The sequence below is a fragment of the Nicotiana sylvestris genome, chromosome 5, assembly GCF_000393655.2.
Source record: "Nicotiana sylvestris chromosome 5, ASM39365v2, whole genome shotgun sequence".
NCBI lineage: Eukaryota > Viridiplantae > Streptophyta > Magnoliopsida > Solanales > Solanaceae > Nicotiana > Nicotiana sylvestris.
The window spans coordinates 124,207,576-124,228,980 of NC_091061.1; positions in this window are offsets into that span (position 1 = coordinate 124,207,576).

Below are 21,405 nucleotides of genomic sequence, written 5' to 3' on the forward strand. Positions count from 1 at the left end.
CTTTCGACTAGCTGGATCAATCTGGTTACTAGGTGTGGCTGCATTTTGAACTATGTTTCCAGCTACTGCATCCTTGACTTTTAGAGCAGCAACTAGAGAGTTCCTGGGAATGAAAGTTGGAGCGTTGAGATTAAACATGTTGTTGTGGCTCGTGTTTGGTATACCATCTGGTTTAGGCAGTGTTATTGAATCAACTTCTTCAGCTGCACTCTCCTGATCAACCTCATGATCTGCCTCTTCAGATAAGTATCCAGCATAATCAACACCACAATCTTCTTCATCATCATACTCACGCTGGTCATCCCAGAGCTTGGATTTAATTGTCATCGCCTTTTGTGCATCAACAGGAACAATGTCCTTCGACACAATAAGTCGACCACCTGTGTTCTTGGCAAGTTGTTGTTTGCTACTACCTGGATATTGTAGTTGGCAAATTTTTGGGGTTCTGTTCATCATCATAGCTGCCACGACATCGTTTACCATTTTATCAAGCTCCGAATTGGAAATATGTAGCGTTGGCATATCTGCAGCATGAATTTGACTTGTCTCACCATTGTGATTACCACCAAAGCGATCTCAAGGAGAACACTGTCCGCTTCATTTTTCTGCTCCTTTTCACTACCTGTAAAATTAATTTTTCCAGCATCTGGTCGTATCTCGTACCCCATCTGTTGTTCCTCATTAACATGCTCACCCTCATTCACCAAAGCATCGAAAGAGTTCGAAACTCCAATAGCCTTTGATGGTACAATCTGATTTTGAAGCATTGGAGTTTGCTTCTTGCTAGGTGATTTGTTCACCACTTTCCAGTTGTTACTCTTTGTAGTACCTACTGCCCCTACACCTATTTTATCTTGCCCCGCAGAAATTTGATGACCATGTGCCAAAACATTTTTTCCTCGATCAACATCGGCCTGCATTGCACCAGCAGTATCTAGGTGCATTCTTGTAGAGATAGTGGAGGCGTGAACATGTTTGGATTGTTTAGGCAGCCCCTTGTCAAATTTTAACACCTCATCTAGTGGCACGATAGGAGCTGAAGCATGTGTTGTATTTGAATTGTCAATAACCCCAGCAACAGAAGTCATAACCCCTTCATTAAAGAGCCCAGCACATGCCTTCAAACTTGTAGCATCTGCACTTCTCACAACATCAACATCTTCAAGTTCCTGCTCCTCATCTTGCACTGCGATATCTATTAACTGAGCTATTTTTTTAGTTAGATCAACATGTGCAGCAGTAGCTTTAATAACCCCAGCAGTAGGACGGTTACCAGTTGCATTCAATGCAACATTAGCCTCCAATTGTGAACCTACAGTAGTTGATCGTCTTTCAGCTTTGTCAACTTGTCCTATCAATGTTACTGCTGCATTATTCTTGGCAAACATTGTTCGAACAGCTGCAGCTAAAGCACTGTCATTCATCATCCCAGGTACAAACGCTGAACCTTTAGAAGTTCCAGGTAAAGCTTGATCAACCACACTATTTTTTGCAGCCTTCAAGCCCTGAGCTACTCTAGCAAGGGCTTCAGCAACTGGGACAATTGCACTAGAAACGGGATTACGCCCCATATGCCTTGTAGATACAGCTGTTACATGTGCTGTCTTGATCAAATTTTCAGCGTGTTCATGAGCCCTTTGAGGAGCTCTTAACACCTTTGTAGCATCTGTATGGTTAATGTGATCTCCAGCAGTTCGATCACCATCATTTAAGGCCCTCATCTCATTCAAAAACTGACGCAAATCTCCCTTGTAAGACAACTGAATTGCTAATTAACCTAAAAATGTAAAATCGAATCCTACATGCACAAATGTAAACAATTAACAAAATACTATAAAAATCTACAAAATTGTAAATAATGGGAAAATTTTATTTTCTCGAATTTATGGGAGTAATTCACATAGGGCAAAAATTATATGCTCACACTGTTTGCCAATTAATATGATTCTTTCTTGTAACACTAGGACCTATACTTAGCATAATTTGAACCTTTTCCTTACTATGAGTTTATGTACACAATCTTGTAAACCTGTTCTATTAATGTGTGACTAATTATGCACTAGGTGTTAAACTTGTTCTTCTCAATCTTTGCTAAGTCTGTTCTTAAAACCCAAAGCCTGTTCGATTATCTGCTATATGTGTTCAACTTGACTATGTTGTATCCTTCAGTGTTGTCCCTCAACCTTGGTTTACTCTCTTTCACTTGTTACCTGGGTTCTTTTGAGTTCTCATTCTTAGATGGCTGAAATCCAATGCTACCTAGGTTCTATCATTGACCTCCCTAGTGTTAGCACTGCTCGGGGTCCATTTTGAGACCCTTGTGAACTCTGACACACTAGGGTCTAAGATTCCTTAGCACTTGTCCTTACTACTCCATTCTGCCCCCTTCTCACCTACTGAATAAGCCAATGGGCTTGTGTAAATGGTTGTTTTCTGGCCCTTTGATCAACTATGGCTACTGGGTTTTGGCTATTTTGTGTTGGATTGACTGTGTCTTCTAGGCTATGGTGAAACTTGTATGGATAGAAAATTGAAGGCCTGGCTGGGCTGGATATACTTTGGGCCTGTCATAGGCCTACTATAATTATTTTATAACTTTGTAGTTTATTTCATTTATTGGGCCTGTAATAATATTGTAATAACAATTGGGGTGTTAGTAGAATTGGAAAAATGGGTCTATTCTAATATTTGCATGAAACGGGTACAAATCCTACCTACAGGACCTGAGTGTTTAATTCGTACAACATATTCTACTTCTATATGTTTGTTAGATATCTTACCTATAGGAAATAAAATGTCAATGATCATTCTTTTAATTTGCATAACTGCAGCATATTCTATTAGAAATCATGCCTATAGGTCTTTAATTGATCAATTTGTTGTTGTTATTATACTGCTCACCTAGAAGACATGCTTATAGGAGTTAAGTATAAAAAAAATCAGTTTCAATCATTGATCATTAGAAATCCTGCCTGTAGGACATTACCACTCGCTTTAAGGTGTTAATATTGAACTTTCAAACACTGTTTCGTTGCTTAGCTATGCCACCATTAGAAAGCATACCCATAGGATTAAACTGAGTAATTCTGAGTATTTCCAAGGGTTATCATTACCAGCTACTGCGTAAATCACCCAGAGATCATGTTTATAGGTTTAATCACGTATAATTTTTAATTTCAATAATCAACATGCAATACCAGACTTCCTCTAAACTGTATAGTCGTTTAGAAATCACGTCTATAAGATTGCATCTTGCATTTGAAGCTGCCTACACATGGTCACATAGAAACCATATTTATAGGGCTTAATGGCTTTAATTTGGCTCAATTCTTAAACTGTCTAACGCTTAATGTGAGAATTTGTTCGCGTGCATTTGTTGTCTAAGTGTGGAAGCTAACTTGAGCCCTTTATTGCTTTTACATAAAGTCCAACTCATTTTGTATGTCATCTAATTTTATTATTTTGAGCAGCCTAAGTTAAGTCTAGAACTATCCAAAATAGATGTCAAAACGCCTCCTGGACCATAGGCATGGGACGGGTAGTGCACGCATAAGACTCGATTTAGAATCAATTAGTGCGCTCCAGGTAAAAACTTAAATATAGTAATCGGGTAGCAGAAGATGATAGTCTGTGCCTGTTAAATAATACGAGTAACAACCCACCTCGAGGGAGTTACGAAGTATTATTTATGTTACACAAGGTGATCCTTTAGGCTAAAAACTTAGGACGCCTTATCTATCTTCAAATCAATTATTTGTGTTTATTCAAAATCTTGTAATAATGAATTTTCCCAAACTTCTTGCTTCCTTTGTCTTTGTTTGTCTGACTAATTCATATAATTCAAGTTCGGTCGGGACTCATAGTTGTGGACCTCAAAGAGTTCCTAAAACCTTCTCTTCAAGGTAATTTGAGCTCTTACTAGACCTTTGGTGATGCAAACTAGTTAAATCAGAGTTATTTGCAAATAGGTGCCCTAACAAACCTCAAACCTGTTAGGTGGCGACTCTCTCTTTTAACACCCTTCCTTAAAAGAGTTGTCACATGTCGAAACCTGATTTCACGAGAAAAAGGGGCGCGATAATATCCGGTTGAGGCCGAGCAATACAGTCCCCTACTCGCCATGCATAATTGTTCTCCATTTTTCCCGAGGTCCTAAAGCTATACTTGGTGTGGGTCCGTTATCCTACCATGCCTGGTCTCATAGGCGTCGTTCACTCCTCCCGGGTTTTGATATTAGAAGTTCCAAGGCCTCTATTGTGATCACGTCAAGCCGTGCTTCTACTTTATTTTCTAATCAGAAAATCGGGGAAAACTTTGCCCCCGATTTTACCTGTGTACATAGATCACTATATATATAGTGGCATAGAAATGATATACACACGACATACTTGTATGTTGTATGTATGTTCTTGTGTATATTACGTGTATCAATATTATATGCATGAAATACGAGTCCGAAATCAAAGTGTGGTCTTTTTGGACTCAAACGACACAAATACGTGAAAAAGAAAACTGACTACCATATTATATATAGCGCGATTATTTCATGCACGTTTGTCCAATAAGGTGTAGCGCGGTGAATAACTGTGCTATATTTGAACTTTCCTGCCCCACCAATAATAAATCTTAACTTTACTGACCCACCAATAATTGAGGGTATAACGCATGTTGTATACGCGCTACATATATAGCGGCTGTTATACATTAATTATTGTACCCCCGGAATAGTTTTTTTCTTACACAAGGAATTTCAAAATTTGGTAAAAATAGATTCAAAATCCTTCAGGTCTTCAAAAATATTTGTTCGTTAAGTTATTTTGTATTTTGTGATAATTTTTGAAGAGCAAAAAATTAGGGTTTCAGTATATTGGGGTGCTGAGATTGTGTCACGACCCAGACTTCCCACCCTCGGGAGTCGTGATGGCGCCTACTCATGAAAGCTAGGCAAGACAACTATAAAGGTTCTACACATTAACATTCAACCCAAACAGTTATAAACAGTAAATATAGCTAAACAAATAAAAAGCACGGAAGAGTTAAAATAAATCCAAATACTCCAATACATGTCTACCCTTGAATCTGGTGTCATAATTTCACGAACGTCTAAGATTTTGCAGCAAACACAAGTCTGAAAGAAAAATACAATTGTCCTCAGAATGAAAAGAGACAGCAGAAAGCTAAAACAGGGAAGGGGGACTTAAGGTTCTGTGGACGCCAGCAGATCTACCTTGGTCTCCCTGGATTGAAGGCAGCTACCTCAGCTACTCACCGGGTCTGGTACCGAAATCTGTACAAAAGAGTGCAGAGTGTAGTATCAGTACAACCAACCCCATATACTAAGTAAGTGTCCAGCCTAACCTCGGCGAAGTAGTGATGAGGCTAGGACACGACAACCATATAAACCTATGCACTTAAATCATATACAAACAAAATCATAATAACAGGAATCAACAGAATAAGATGGGGAGGGGATATGCTGCGGGGATATCAGATTCTAACAATAAACCAATAAACAAGCATCAATAAATAAGCATAACGAACATCATGTCTATATCAACAAGAATAATGAAACGGTAACACGTGCACGGCATCACCCTTCGTGCTTTTACTCTCGTCCTCACCATATGAAACAACAGAAACAACATGGCATCACCCTTCGTGCATTACCTCAGATAATCATGGCACGACATCACCCTTCGTGCATTAACTCTCAAATCATGGCACGGCATCACCGTTCATGCATTATCACTCACTCACAATATCATGCACGGCATAACCCTTCGTGCTTTACACGCTTCCTCACCCAAATAATAGAAATAATACGTCCCGGCAAGGGAATAAACAATATCAACAATAATATCCTGGCAAGGGATTCAGCTATAACCAAATCTCGTTTTCAACAATTACTTTACAAAAATGAAACTCAACTTGCCAATTTTCAACAATAGTCAATTACCAAGAACTTTGATACGCTTTGTTCAACATTAATAATCATCAATTTGAGCATGATCGATACATAATAGAGTCACATCAATCATGATATAAGACTCACGGGCATGCTTGACACTAACGTATAGATACTCGTCACCATACCTATATGTCGTACTCGATACTAACTCATAGAAAATAAGACCACAACTCCTATTACCTCAAGCTAAGGTTAGGCCAAACACTTACCTCGATTCCACGGACAAGATTAAGCCTCAATTACCACTTTACCTCTCGGTTCCACTTCCAATTCATTTGTATCTATGATTTGGGGAAGACTTTCTTCAAGAAAAGCACCTATGGGAGTTTAGGGTTTGAAAAGTTGTAAAAAAAAAAAGAAGAATCCCGTCAGAAATCCCACTTAACAGGTGCAGTTGTCGCATTTGCGATCAGGGGTTCACGTTTGTGATCCTTTGGAATTTCTGCTACCTTCGCATTTGCGAAGAAATCGTCGCATTTGCGACTGCTGGGAACTTACTGAGGACTTCGCATTTGCAAAGAAATGCTCGCAAATGCGAACAAGGCTGGCCAGGGCATACATCGCAATTACCAAGCCTGACAGGCTCGCTATTGCGAAGCCTGACCTCGCAATTTCGAGATTAGAGCCTGCAACAAATACCAGAAGAAAAATCTTAAATTTAATAAGTCCAATTCACTCCGTAGCCTATCCAAAACTCACCCGATCCCTCGAGGATCCAAACCAAACATGCACGCAAGTTTAAAAACAACATACGGACTTGCTTGTGCGATCAAATCATCAAAATAACATCAACAACTACGAATTTAACCTCAAATTCATGAAATTCTTTAAGAACATTGAAATTTCCATTTTCTCATCTAAAGGTCCGATTTATACCAAATCAACTCCAATTTATACCAAATTTCACAGATTTGACTTAATTATTATTTTTAACCTGTACCGGGCTCGAGAATCAAGATACGGGCCCGATACCATCAAGAACAAGCATGATTTCACTTCTAAAAGCCTTTATATTTTCCAACAAATAATTTTCTTTAAAAATTCTTTTCTCGGGCTAGGGGCCTCAAAATTCGATTTCGGGCATACTCCTGAGTTCCATATTTTACTATGGATCCTATGGGACCGTCGGATCACGGGTACGGGTCCTTTTACCAAGAATGTTGACCAAAGTCAACTTTAATCAATTTTAAATTCATTATTTTTCTTAAATTTTGCATAAAAGCTTTCCGAAAATGTGCCCGGACTACGCACGCAAATTGAGGTGAGACAAAAAGAGGTTTTCAAGGCCTCGGGATGCAGATTTAACTTCTAAAACAAGAGATGACCTTTAGGGTCATCACATTCTCCACCTCTAAAACAACCGTTCGTCCTCGAACAGGCATAGAAAAGTACCTGAGTCGGTGAAAAGATGAGGATAACGGCTCTACATATCGGACTTGGACTCCCAGGTTGCTGCCTCAACAGGATGACCTCTCCACTGCACACGAACTGAAGGAAAACTCTTCGATCTCAACTGAAAAACCTACCAGTCTAGAATAGCTACCGGCTCCTCCTCATAGGTCAAATCCTTGTCCAACTGGATAGTGCTAAAGTCTAACACATGGAATGGATCGACGTAATACTTCCGAAGCATGGACACGTGAAACACTGGATGCACAAATGATAAACCTGGTGGCAACGCATGTCTGTAAGCCACCTCTCCCACTCGATCAAGAATCTCAAAAGGACCAATGAATCTAGGGCTTAGCTTTCCCTTCTTCCCAAATCTCATCACGCCCTTCATGGGCGAGACCCGAAACAACACTCACTCTCCAACCATGAATGCCACATCACGAACCTTGCGGTCGGCATAACTTTTCTGCATGGACTGAGTTATACAATGCCTATCCTGAATTATCTTAACCTTGTCCAAGGCATCCTGAACTAAATTTGTACTTAACAACTGAGCCTCTTCTGGCTCAAACCATCCAACCAGCGACCGACACCGCCTACCATATAATGCCTCCTAGGGAGCCATCTGGATGCTCGACTAGTAACTGTTGTTGTAGGTAAACTCCGCAAATGGCAAGAACTGATTCCACTAACCTCCAAAGTCAATAACACATGCTCGGAGCATATCCTCCAAAATCTGAATAGTATACTCGGATTGTCCATCTGTCTGAGGATGAAATGATGTGCTCAACTTGACCCGAGTACCCAACTCACGCTAAACTGCCTTCCAACAATGCGAGGTAAACTGCGTACCTCGGTCAGAAATAATAGACACGGGCACACTATGAAGACGAACAAACTCCTGGATATAACTCTCTGCCAACCGCTTAAAGAATAGGAAACTACCACAGGAATAAAATGCGTTGACTTAGTCAGCCTATCCACAATAACCCACACACGTCGAACTTCCTCTAAGTCTGTGGGAGTCTAACAACGAAGTCCATAGTGATACGCTTCCACTTCCGCTCAGGAATTTCAATCTTTTGGAACAAACCACCAGGTCTCTGATGCTCGTACTTTACCTGCTGACAATTCAAATACGGAGCTACATATGCAACAATATCCTTATTCATCCTTCTCCACCAATAATATTTCCACAAGCCCTGATACATCTTAGCGGCGCTCGGATGAATGGAATACCGGGAACTATAGGCCTCCTCTAGAATCAATTCATGAAGTGCATCCACATTAGGCACATAAATTTGAACGTGCATCCTCAAAACCCCATCATTTCCAACTGTGACTTGCTTGGCACCTCCGTGTCGCACTGTGTCCCTAAGGACAAGCAAATGAGGATCATCATACTGTCGATCTCATATACGCTCAAATAATGAAGAACGAGCGACTGTGCAAGCTAGCACATGGCTAGGTTCAGAAACATCCAACCTCACAAACTGATTGGCTAAGGCCTGAACATCCAAAGCAAGCGGTCTCTCACCGACCGGAATGTATGCAAGACTGCGCATACTGGCTGACTTCCTACTCAAAGCATCGGCCACTACATTAGCCTTCCCCAGATGATACAAGATGGTGAGTAGTTTTTAATAGCTCCAACCACCTCTTCTGCCTCAAATATAGCTCCTTCTGCTTGAAAAAGTATTGCAAACTCTTGTGATCCGTAAACACCTCACATGACACGCCATATAAATAATGCCTCCAAATCTTTAGCACGTGAACAATGGCTGCTAGCTCCAAATCATAAACCGGATAATTCTTCTCGGGAATCTTCAACTGCCATGAAGCATATGCAATAACCTTGCCATTCTGCATCAATACCGCACCAAGTCCAATATGAGATGTATCATAACATACCGTATATGGACCTGAACCTGTAGGCAATACCAACACCGGTGCCGTAGTCAAAGCTGTCTTGAGCTTCTGAAATCTCGCCTCACACTCGTCCGACCACCTGAACTGGGCACCCTTCTGGGACAACCTGGTTATCGGGGCTACAATAGATGAAAACCCCTCCACAAACCAACGGTAATAGCCCGCCAAACCCATGAAACTCCAGATCTCTGTGGCTGATGTGGGTCTAGGAAAGTCCTTGACTGTCGTAATCTTTTTAGGATCCACCTGAAAACCCTATGTTGATACAACATGACCTAAGAATGCAACTGAACTCAACCAAAACTCGCATTTCGAAAATGTAACATATAACTGATTGTCCTTCAAAGTCTAGAGAATGACTCGAAGATGCTGCTCATGCTCCTCCCGACTACGGGAATTGATCAAAAGATCATCAATGAAGACAATCACGAAGGAATCTAAATAAGGCTTGAACACTCGGTTCATCAAATCCATGAAAGCTGCTGGGGCATTTGTCGACCCAAATGACATCACTAAGAACTCATAATGCCCGTACCAAGTGCGAAAAGCTGTCTTAGGGATATCGGATGCCTTAATCCTCAACTGATGGTAGCCAGATCTCAAATCAATCTTTGAAAACACTTTGGCACCCTGAAGCTGATCAAACAAATCATCAATCCTCGGCAATGGATACTTATTCTTGATTATGACCTTGTTCAACTACTGATACTCTATGCACATCCTCATTGATCCATATTTATTCTTAACAAACAACGCCGGCGAACCCTAAGGCGAGACACTAGGTCAAATAAAGCCTTTATCAAGTAGGTCTTGCAACTGTTCTTTCAATTCTTTCAACTCTGGCGGGGCCATACGATATGGCGGGATAGAAATGGGCTGAGTTCCCAGAGCCAAATCAATGCAAAAGTCAATATACTTGTCGGGTGGCATCCTCGGCAGGTCTGAAGGGAATACCTCTGGAAACTCACGAACAACGGGCACAGAATCCATAGAAGGAACCTCAGCACTAGAATCAAGAACGTACGCCAAATAAGCCAAACACCTTTTTTCAACCATATGCCGAGCTTTTATGTAAGAAACAACCCTACTGAAAAATTAACTGGGAGTCCCTTCCCCCTCCAAATGAGGTAACCCCGGCAATGCTAAGGTCACAGTCTTGGTGCGATAGTCCAATACAACTTGATAATGGGATAACCAATCCATCCCCAAAATGACATCGAAGTCTACCATATCGAAAAGTAAGAGATCTATACGGGTCTCAAGACCCCCAATAATAATCATAAATGAGAGATAGACTCGATCCACAATAATAGAATCACCCACCGGTGTAGACACATATACAAGTGCACCCAAAGAATCACGAGGCACAACCAGATAATGGGCAAAATAAGTTGACACATAGGAATATGTAGACCCCGGATCAAATAGAATTGAAGCATCTCTATTACAAACTGAAATCATACCTGTAATAACTGCATTGGAGGCCTCAACCTTAGGTCTGGCTGGGATAGCATAACATCGAGGCAGGGCCCCACCACTCTAAACTACATCCCGAGGATGGCCTCTTGCTCCATCTCTAGCTGCCTGACCTCCACCTCTAATAGCCTGACCTCAACCTCTAACACCTCGACCCCTACCTCTAGCTGGCTACGCGGGTGGGGGAACACTCGGTGCCTGAACCATGGCACGGGAACCCTGACGCTGAGGGCTGCTCGGTGCTCGAGGGAAAAATCTAGCAATATGCTTCGTACCGCCACAAGTATAATAAGCCCTCGGCTGTTGGGACTACTGACCCTGACGACCTGAGTAACTACCCTAAAAACACTAGAGCGGTGGTACACTGATAGGATCTGGTGGTGCACTATAGGGAAATTGATTAGAATACTGCATATGAGAACCACAGCCACCTGGAGAACCGTGAGAAACCTGAAGTGCTGAATGAAATGGCCTGGGAGGATGACCCCTACCAAAAGAATCCCTGCCTTCAGACGAGGCACCACTGAACGTGCCAGAATGATAGGGCCTCTTGTCAGACCCCTGACCACTCCCCTATAATAGAACCATCTCAACTCTCCTGGCCACATTGACCGTATCCTGAAAAGAAATCTCGCTCCCGGTCTCCTTAGCCATCTGCAGTCGAATAGGCTAAAAGAGTCCCTCAATGAACCTCCTAACCCTCTCTCTCTTGGTAGGAAGTATAATAAGAGCATGACAGGACAAGGCAATAAATCCGGTCTCATACTAAGTGACGGTCATAGAACCCTGCTGGAGATGCTAAAACTGCCTCAGATAGTCCTCCCTCTGAGTGATAGGTGGAAAATTCTCCAGAAATAGCTGAGAGAACTGATCCCAATTCAAAGCCAGTAACCCAGCTGGTCTAGCCAAACAATAATCCCTCTACCAAGTCTTGGCGGAACCTGACAGACGAAAAATAGCTAAGTCGACTCCATTGGTCTCCATTATCCTCATGTTCCGAAGAACCTCATGACAGTTGTCCAAATAGTCCTGGGGATCCTCTGAAGATGTACTACCATAAGTAGTATTGAAGAGCTTGGTGATTTTGTCCAACCTCCACAAAGCATCAGTAGACACAACTTCTCCATCATTGGTATAAGCCATAACACGCGGATAAACTACCCCAACTGGCTGAGTTGCTGGAGTCTGAAACTGGGGAGTCATCTGCTACGGAGTGTGGGTAGTTGGAGTTTGTGCTCCTCCCCCAGCCTGAGAGAAGGCCGGTGCCACAGGAAGTAAGCTTGTCTGGGCGACACTCTCCATAAGGCACACTAAGGACCAGAGCATTTTGGAGTACCGGGGTGGCAATGAACCCCTCCGGGACCTGAGCCAGGCCTGCTGGAACGGTCTAGGCTGGAGCCTCCTCCTCAAACTCTACCTGAGGCTCCGCTACTAGTGCTACTGCTCTGGGCTGAGCCCTGCCCTTGCCTCGGTCTCTGCCCCTGGTAGGAGCTGCCACTGGGGGCTCGGGCTGCTGAATGTTCTCGCCATCTGCGAAAGAACAGAGTAGAAGTTCAATTAGCATTGAGAAGTCAAATCGCATGATAGAGAAGAATAGATGTGAAGTTATTCCTAAATTCTGTAGCCTCAGAGGGATAAACACAGACGTCTCCGTACCGATCCCTCAGACTCTACCTAGATTGTTCGTTAATTGTGAGACCTAAGCAACCGAGAGATCTGATACCAACGTGTCACAACCCGGATTTCCCACCTTCTGGAGTTGTGATGGTGCCTACTCGTGAAAGCTAAGCAAGCCAACTATTAAGGTTCTACACATTAATATTCAACCCAAACAGTTATAAACAGTAAATATAGCTAAACAAATGAAACGCGCGGAAGAGTTATAACAAATAGAAATACTCCAATACATGTCTACCCATGAATGTGGTGTCACAATTTCACGAACGTCTAAGATTTTACTACAAACACAAGTCTGAAAGAAAAATACAACTTTCCTCGGAATGAAAAGAGACAACAAAAAGCTAAAATAGGGAAGGGAGACTTTAGGCTCTGCGGACGCCAGCAGATCTACCTTGGTCTCCTTAGACTGAAGGCAGCTACCTTACCACTCACCGGGTCCGATACTGAAATTTGAACAAAATAATGCAGATTGTAATATTAGTACAACCGACCCCATGTACTAAGTAAGTGTCGAGCCTAACCTCGGCGAAGTAGTGACGAGTCTAGGACACGACAACCATATAAACCTGTACAGTTAAATCATATACAAACAAAATCATAATAAGAGGAATCAACAGAATAAGATTGGGAGGGGATATGCTGCGGGGATATCAGATTCTAACAATAAACCAATAAAGAAGCATCAATAAAGAAGCATAATAAACATCATGTCTATATCAACAATAATAATGAAACGGTAACACGTGCACGGCATCACCCTTCGTGCTTTTACTCTCGTCCTCACCATATGAAACAACATAAATGGCATGGCATCACCCTTCGTGCATTACCTCACGTAATCATGGCACGACATCACCCTTCATGCATTATTCCTCACAATAACAGCACGGCATAACCCTTCGTGCATTAACTCTCAAATCATGGCACGACATCACACTTCGTGCATTATCACTCACTCACAATATCATGCACGGCATCACCCTTCATGCTTTACACTCTTCCTCACCCAAACAATAGAAACAATACGTCCCAGCAAGGGAATCAACAATATCATCCCCGCAAGGGAATCAACAATATCAATAATAATATCCCGGCAAGGGATTCAGCTATAACCAAATCTCATTTTCAACAATTACTTTACAAAAATGAAACTCAACTTGCCAATTCTCAACAATAGTCAATTACCAAGAACTTTCATACGCTTTGTTCAACATTAATAATTATTAATTTGAGCATGAACGCTACATAATAGAGTCACAACAATCATGATATAAGACTCACAGGCATGTTTGACACCAACATATAGATACCCGTCACCATACCTATACATCGTACTCGATACTACCACATAGCAAATAAGACCACAACTCTTATTCCCTCAAGCTAAGGTTAGGCCAAACACTTACCTCGATTCCATGGAAGAAATTAAGCCTCAATTACCGTTTTACCTCTCGGTTCCACTTCCAATTCGCTTCTATCTATTATTTGGGGATGAACTCTCTTCAAGAAAATTGCCTATGGGAGTTTAGCGTTTGAAAAGTAATAAAAATGAAGTAGAATCCCGTCTGAAATCCCACTTAACAGGTGCAATTATTGCATTTGCGATCAGGGGTTCGCAATTGCGAACCTTGGGAATTTTTGCTACCTTCACATTTCCGAAGAAATCGTCGCATTTGCAACTGCTGGGAACTTACTGAGGACTTTGCATTTTTGAAGAAATGCTCGCAAATGCGGACAAGGTGGGCTAGGGCATACATCGCAATTGTGATCAGCCCCATCGCAATTACCAAGCATGACAGGCTCGTAATTGCAAAGCCTGACCTCGCAATTGCGAGATCAGAGCCTGCAACAAATACCAGATGAAAAATTTGAAATTTCCTAATTCCAATTCACCTTGTGGCCTATCCAAAACTTACCCGAGGGCTCCAAACCAAACATGCACGCAAGTCTAAAAATATCATACGGACTTGCTCGTACGATCAAATTCTATATTTTACTATGGACCCTACGGGACCTTCGGTCTGTTACCAAGAATGTTGACCAAAGTCAACTTTAATCAATTTTAAAGGCCAAATTTATTGTTTTTTTAAATTTCACATAAAATCTTTCCGAAAACAATCCTGGACTACGCACGTAAAACGAGGTAAGATAAAATGAGATTTTCAAGGCCTCGGGACTCAGATTTAACTTCTAAAAGAAGAGATGACTTTTAGGGTCATCACAGGTTGTGGTGGAGAATAACTCAGTATGTTATAGTTGTTCTCCACAGTTTCATGTTAGGTTGCCACTTACAATAGAGTACGATCGATTGGTATCGTTGTTATGTAAAAAAATGAGTGTGAACAAACGTTCGGTTAGTATTAAAGTAACTGGAAGATATTCGTATTCTGTTACAACGCAAGATGTTTCTTGCTATGCTGCGCTTAACATCGAAGATGATGAAACTCTGACATATTTTTTGAGGACTCCGGATGAACAACGGGAACTTCTTGTGATAACAATGTTGGAAACGTACGTGAAGGTTGAAGACGTTCGCAATATTGAAGTTCCGCAAAATAGGGATATACCTCAATCATCGGGTGATTATAATATATTACAATTTCATAAGTAATCAAGATATATTCAATAATTAATCATATAAAAAATACTACAAACTTAATAGTAAATACCATTGAATTTATTTCATTCGTAACGATTTGTTTGTTAACTTTCATATTTTGCCCAAATTTTTCGGCAAAAGATTATTTTATGATTCCTATCTAATATTTGATAATTATCTACTTATACATTAAATTCATTATCGAGTACTCTATCCCAGTTAAGGAGAGCACATAGTTTTTATTCTACACAACAAAATCTTAAAAAGCACTAAAGTAACACTACTCTAAATAGCCATGAACAAAGTCAACTATCATAAGCTAAAATTTATTATCAGTTTTACTACACTAAAGGGCACTACATAACAATTAACAGCACTACATAATATTAGAGGGCATTATTCAACAATAAAGTCACATATTAATATTAATACGTACAACAATAAAAATCACATATAACAATAATTATTCATAAAATAACAATATATCTTTTTTACTATTTTTTAGCACATAAATAATCTAATTCGGAATAACAAATTAAAACAATCACAAAGAAATATAGCCACAGTAAAAAATAACTAATAAGCATTTTATATACATGAGTTTTACCAAAAAGTAAGTCGGAATACCTCGATTTAAAGTTTTTTGAAATGTGAAAAGTTGATGATTTGGGGGCCGAAACGAGCAATAGACGAGATCCACTATATGATAACGCCTTGAATCTGGTGTTAGCTTGCTACAATACAGAGAATATACACTTTTTGTGTGACGGGTGGGCTCCAATGGAATTTTTTTGCTTAAAAAATTGGGGGAGGGGGGGGGTCTGTGTCACGGCCCGGATTTTTCGCCCTCGGGAGTCATGATGGCGCCTACTAGTGAAAGCTAGGCAAGCCAACCGTTTGAAAAAATTACCTTTTTCCCATTTTAATCCTTTAACAATTATGAACCAACAGTTTATAAATAGAGAAATTTAAACAAGCGAAAGAAACAAATAAACCATTTAAATATTTCCAATACAATTTCTTAAACAAAGACTACCCAGAACTAGTGTCACAATTTCACAGACGGTCTAGGAATACTACAAACAAGGTTTGAAAAATAAATACAACATTTTTTCTGAAATACGTAAATGAAACAAGATGAAAGGATAAAGGGAGACGCAAGGGCCTGCGGACGCCTGCAGGACTACCTTGGATCTCCATATGGACTGAAGGCAGCCACCCCAAACTAAGGTCCAAAAGCTACTGCGTCGGGATCTGCACACATTGCAGAGTGTAGTATCAGCACAACCGACACCATGTGCTTGTAAGTGCCTAGCCTAACCTCGACGAAGTAGTGACGAGGCTAGGACCAGACTACCAAATAAACCTGTGCAGTTAAATCATATACAACGAAAAATAAAAGCAGGAATGTACAGTTAGGAATAGGAAGGGGAAACATGCTGCGGGGAAACATCAATTAAAAATAGAAAGACAACAAGTAAATACGAGGAACACCACATCTCAATTGTCAACAAGAATAAGAAATCAAACAAGTGCACGGCATCACCCTTCGTGCTTTTACTCTCGTCCGCACCATAAGAATCAATATAAACTGCACGGCATCACCCTTTGTCTTTTGCTCTCGTCCTCACCATAAAATCAATATAATCGGCACGAAATTGTACATCGTGCGGCACGGCATCACCCTTCGTGCTTTTACACTCTTCCTCACAAAATTATACACTGCATCACCCTTCGTGTTTTAACACTCTCTCACCAAAATAATGCATGGCATCACCCTTTGTGCTTTAACACTCTTCCTCACCCAAAAAAACAATCACAAGTAATTGGGACAAGGAAATAAATGAAATCACAATAAAATCCCGGCAAGGAAACAATAGTACAACAATCAAATCCCGACAAGGGAACAATATCAAAAACATCAGCATCCCGGCAAGGGAGATAGCATTGAAAGCAACAACATCCCGGCAAGGGAGACAATATAATAATCCTCTTCCCTTTTTTCACACTTACTTCACAACTCACTTAACAACTTGAACCAATGATCTATAAGGTTCAATTACCAACTATACTTCCACAATTCATTATACAACTTGAGCCAACGGTCTTCAATACTCAAATACCACTATTACTTCCATAAACTTTACTCAACAATAGAAATCATCACAAAAAGGCATGAACAATAAAACGGAGTTATAATAATCATAATATAAGACTCACTGGCATGCTTGACACCAACGTATATATACTTGTCACCATGCCTATACGTCGTACTCGACAAATAACACATAGCAAATAGGACACAACTCCTAATCTCTCAAGCTAAGGTTAGACCAAACACTTACCTCGATGCCATGAACACAATTCAAGTCTCAACTATAATTTTACCTCTTGATTCCACCACCAATTTGCTTGTATCTAGCCACAAGTTACTTAACTATATCAATAAATGCTAAATGAATCAATTCCAATGCAGGAAAATAGATTTTCTAAAGTTTTTCCCAAAAAGTCAAAAATCACCTCCGGGCCCACATGGTCAAAACCCGAAGTTCGAACCAAAACCCGATTATCCATTCCCCCACGAACCCAAATATATAAATTATTTTGAAATCGGACCTTAAATCGAGGTCCAAATCCCCAAAATTTTAAAAACCTAAGTTCTACCAAAAACACCCAATTTCCCCCGTGAAAACCTTTGATTTAGAGTTGAAATCATGAGAAAAGATGTCAAATATTAATAAAAATAAGTTAGAAATGACTTACAATGGATTTGGAAGAGTACTTGTCATTGAAAAATTGCCCAAAAGTGTTTTGGTTTTGAAAGGGTTTGAGAAATGAAAGATTTTCGGCTAAGTTATGAATTTGCAGGTCGCAGAAGTCGCAATTGCGGCCAGGGTTCGTAATTGTGAACCCTTCATAAGTCTGCTATTGTCGTATTTGCGACTAATGATAGTAATTGCGAAGTCACTTTTGTGATGGGATTGTCGCATTTGCGACAAGGGAATTTCTGGGCCTCTTCGCATTTGTGAAGAAGTGATCGCATTTGTGATCAGGCCTGCCCAGGCCTTCTCTCGCATTTGCGATAGTCTACTCGCATTTGCGAGATGCGAAGCCTGCAGACCTGCAACATACCAGCTAAAAACCTGCAACATCCTAAGTTAAATTCCATAACGTGGCCTATCCAAAACTCACCCGAGCCCTCGGGGCTCCAAACCAAACATGCACACCAACCTAAAAACATCATACAGATACCAAATCATGAAAATAACATGTAAAACTAGGAATTAAACCTCAAAACTCATCATTTTCATCAAGAACACTTTAAAGTTCATAATTCTTCGACCGGAGGTCCAAATCACGTCAAATGAACTCCATTTTCACCAAATTTCACAGTTATCATTTATATACTTTAACAAGTTTGTACCAGGCTCCGGAACCAAAATAAGGTCCCGATACCAATGGTTTCAAATATCTTTTCTTTATTTCATAAATAACCCGGCAAAATAATTTCTTTCAAAAATTGATCTAAGGCTTGGGACCTCGGAATTCATTTCCGGGCATACGCCCAAGTCCCATATTTTACTGTGGACCTCCCGGGATCGTCAGAACACGGATCCAGGTCTGTTTGCTCAAAATGTTGATCAAAGTCAACCATAATCAAATTTAACTCTAGTTAATTTCTATTTCTCATATTTTCACATAAAAGGCTTTCCGGATATAGATTCGGACCATGAACGCAAATTGAGGTGAGGTAAAAATGAGGTTTTAAGGCCTCAGAACACAGAATTTATTTCTAGAACATCCTCCACCTCTAAAACAATCGTTCGTCCTCAAACGGACATAAGAAGGAAGTACCTGAGTCAGGGAAAAGATGGGGATAACGCCTCCGCATATCGGACTCGGACTCCCAAGTCGATGCCTCAGCAGGCTGACCTCTCCAGTGAACACTAATGGAAGGGAAACTCTTCGATTTCAACTGACGAACCTACCGGTCTAGAATGGCTACCAGCTCCTCCTCATAGGACAAGTCCTTGTCCAACTGGACAATGCTGAAATCTAACACGTGGGATGGATCGCTGTGATACTTTGAAGCATGCACACATGAAACACGGGATGCACGGCTGAGAAGCTTGGCAGCAACGCAAGTCTGTAAGCCACCTCTCCCACTCGATCAAGAATCTCAAACGGGCCGATGAATCTAGGGCTATGCTTGCCCCTCTTCCCAAATCTTATCATGCCCTTCATAGGCGACACCCGAAGCAATACCCGCTCCCCGACCATGAAAGCAAAATCACAAACCTTACGGTTGGCATAACTATTTTTGCCTGGACTAAGCCGTACTAAGCCTATCATGAATGATCCTGACCCTGTCCAAGGCATCCTGTACTAGATCCGTACACAACAACTGAGCCTCTCCCGGCTCGAACTATCCCAATCGGCGACCGACACTGCCTACCATTTAAAGCCTCATAAGGAGCCGTCTGGATACTCGACTACTAGCTGTTTTTGTAGGCAAATTCTGCTAGAGGCAAAAACTGATCCCACGAGCCTCCAATGTCAATGACACAAGCTCGGAGCATATCCTCCAAAATCAGAATAGTCCATTAGGACTGCCCGTCCGTCTGAGGATGGAACGTTGTGCTCAACTCAACTCGTGTGCCCAACTCCTACTGAACTGCTCTCCAGAAATGTGAGGTAAACTGCGTACCTCTGTCCGAAATGATAGACACAGTCACACCATGAAGATGAACAATCTCCCAAATGTAGATATCAGCTAACCTCTTACAAGAATAGGAGACTACCACCGGAATGAAATGTGCTGACTTGGTCAGCCTATCAACAACAACCCACACTACATCTAACTTCCTCTGAGTCCATGGGAGTCCAACAACGATGTCCATAGTGACACGCTCCCACTTCCACTCAGGAATCTCAATCTTCTAGAACAAACCACCAGGCCTCTGATGCTCGTACTTAACCTGCTGGAAATTCAAACACCGAGCCACATATGCAACAATGTCCTTCTTCATTCTCCTCCACCAATAATGTTGTCGCAAATCCTGATACATCTTAAAGGAGCCCGGATGAATAGAGTACCGGGAACTGTGGGACTCCTCTAACATCAACTCCGGAGCCCATCCACATTAGGCACACAAACTCGACCCTCTAGCCTCAAAACTCCATCATCTCCTAAGGTAACCTACTTGGCACCTATGTGCTGCACCGTGTCCCTGAGGACACACAAATGAGGATCATCATACTGCCGATCTCGGATACGCTCCAATAATGAATAACGAGTGACTGTGCAAGCTAACACACGGCTGGGCTCAGAAACATTGAACCTCACGAACTGATTGGCCAAAGCCTGAACATCCAAAGCAAGCGGTCTCTCACCGACCGGAATATAAGCAAGACTGCCCATACTAGCTGACTTCCTACTCAAAGTATCCTCCACTACATTGGCCTTTCCCGGATGATATAAGATGGTGATATCATAGTCCTTTAATAGCTCCAACCACCTTCGCTGCCTCAAATTTAGCTCCTTCTGCATGAACAAATACTGCAAACTCTTATGATCCGTGAACACCTCGCATGACACACCATATAGATAATGCCTCCAAATCTTCAACGCATGAACAATGGCTACTAACTCCAAATCATGAACCGGATAGTTCTTCTCATGAATCTTCAACTACCGCGAAGTATAGGTAATGACCTTGCCATCTTGCATCAACACCGCACCAAGTCCAATACGAAATGCATCACAATAAACTATATAAGGCCCTGAACCTGTAGGTAAAACAACATCGACATCGTAGTCAAAGCTGTCTTGAGCTTCTAAAAGCTTGCCTCACACTCGTTCGACCACTTGAACTGGGCACCCTTCTGGTTCAACCTGGTCATCGGGGCTGCAATAGATGAAAACCCCTCCACAAACCGATGATAATAGCCTGCCAATCCCAAGAAACTCCGGATCTCTGTAGTTGATGCCGGTCTAGGCCAGTCCTTGATTGCCTCTATCTTCTTCGGATCTACCTGAATACCCTCTACTGATACCACATGCCCAAGAATGCAACTTAACTCAACCAGAACTCATACTTTGAAAACTTAGCATACAACTGACTATCTCTCAAAGTCTGGAGGACCACTCTCAAATGCTACTCATGCTCCTCCCGGCTGCGGGAATAGATCAAAATATCATCAATAAAGACTATCACGAACGAATCCAAGTAAGGCTTGAACACTTAGTTCATCAAATCCATAAAAGCTGTTGGGGCATTTGTCAACCCAAGTGACATCATCCAGAACTCATAATGCTCGTACAGAGTGCAGAAAGCTGTCTTAGGGACATCGGATGCCC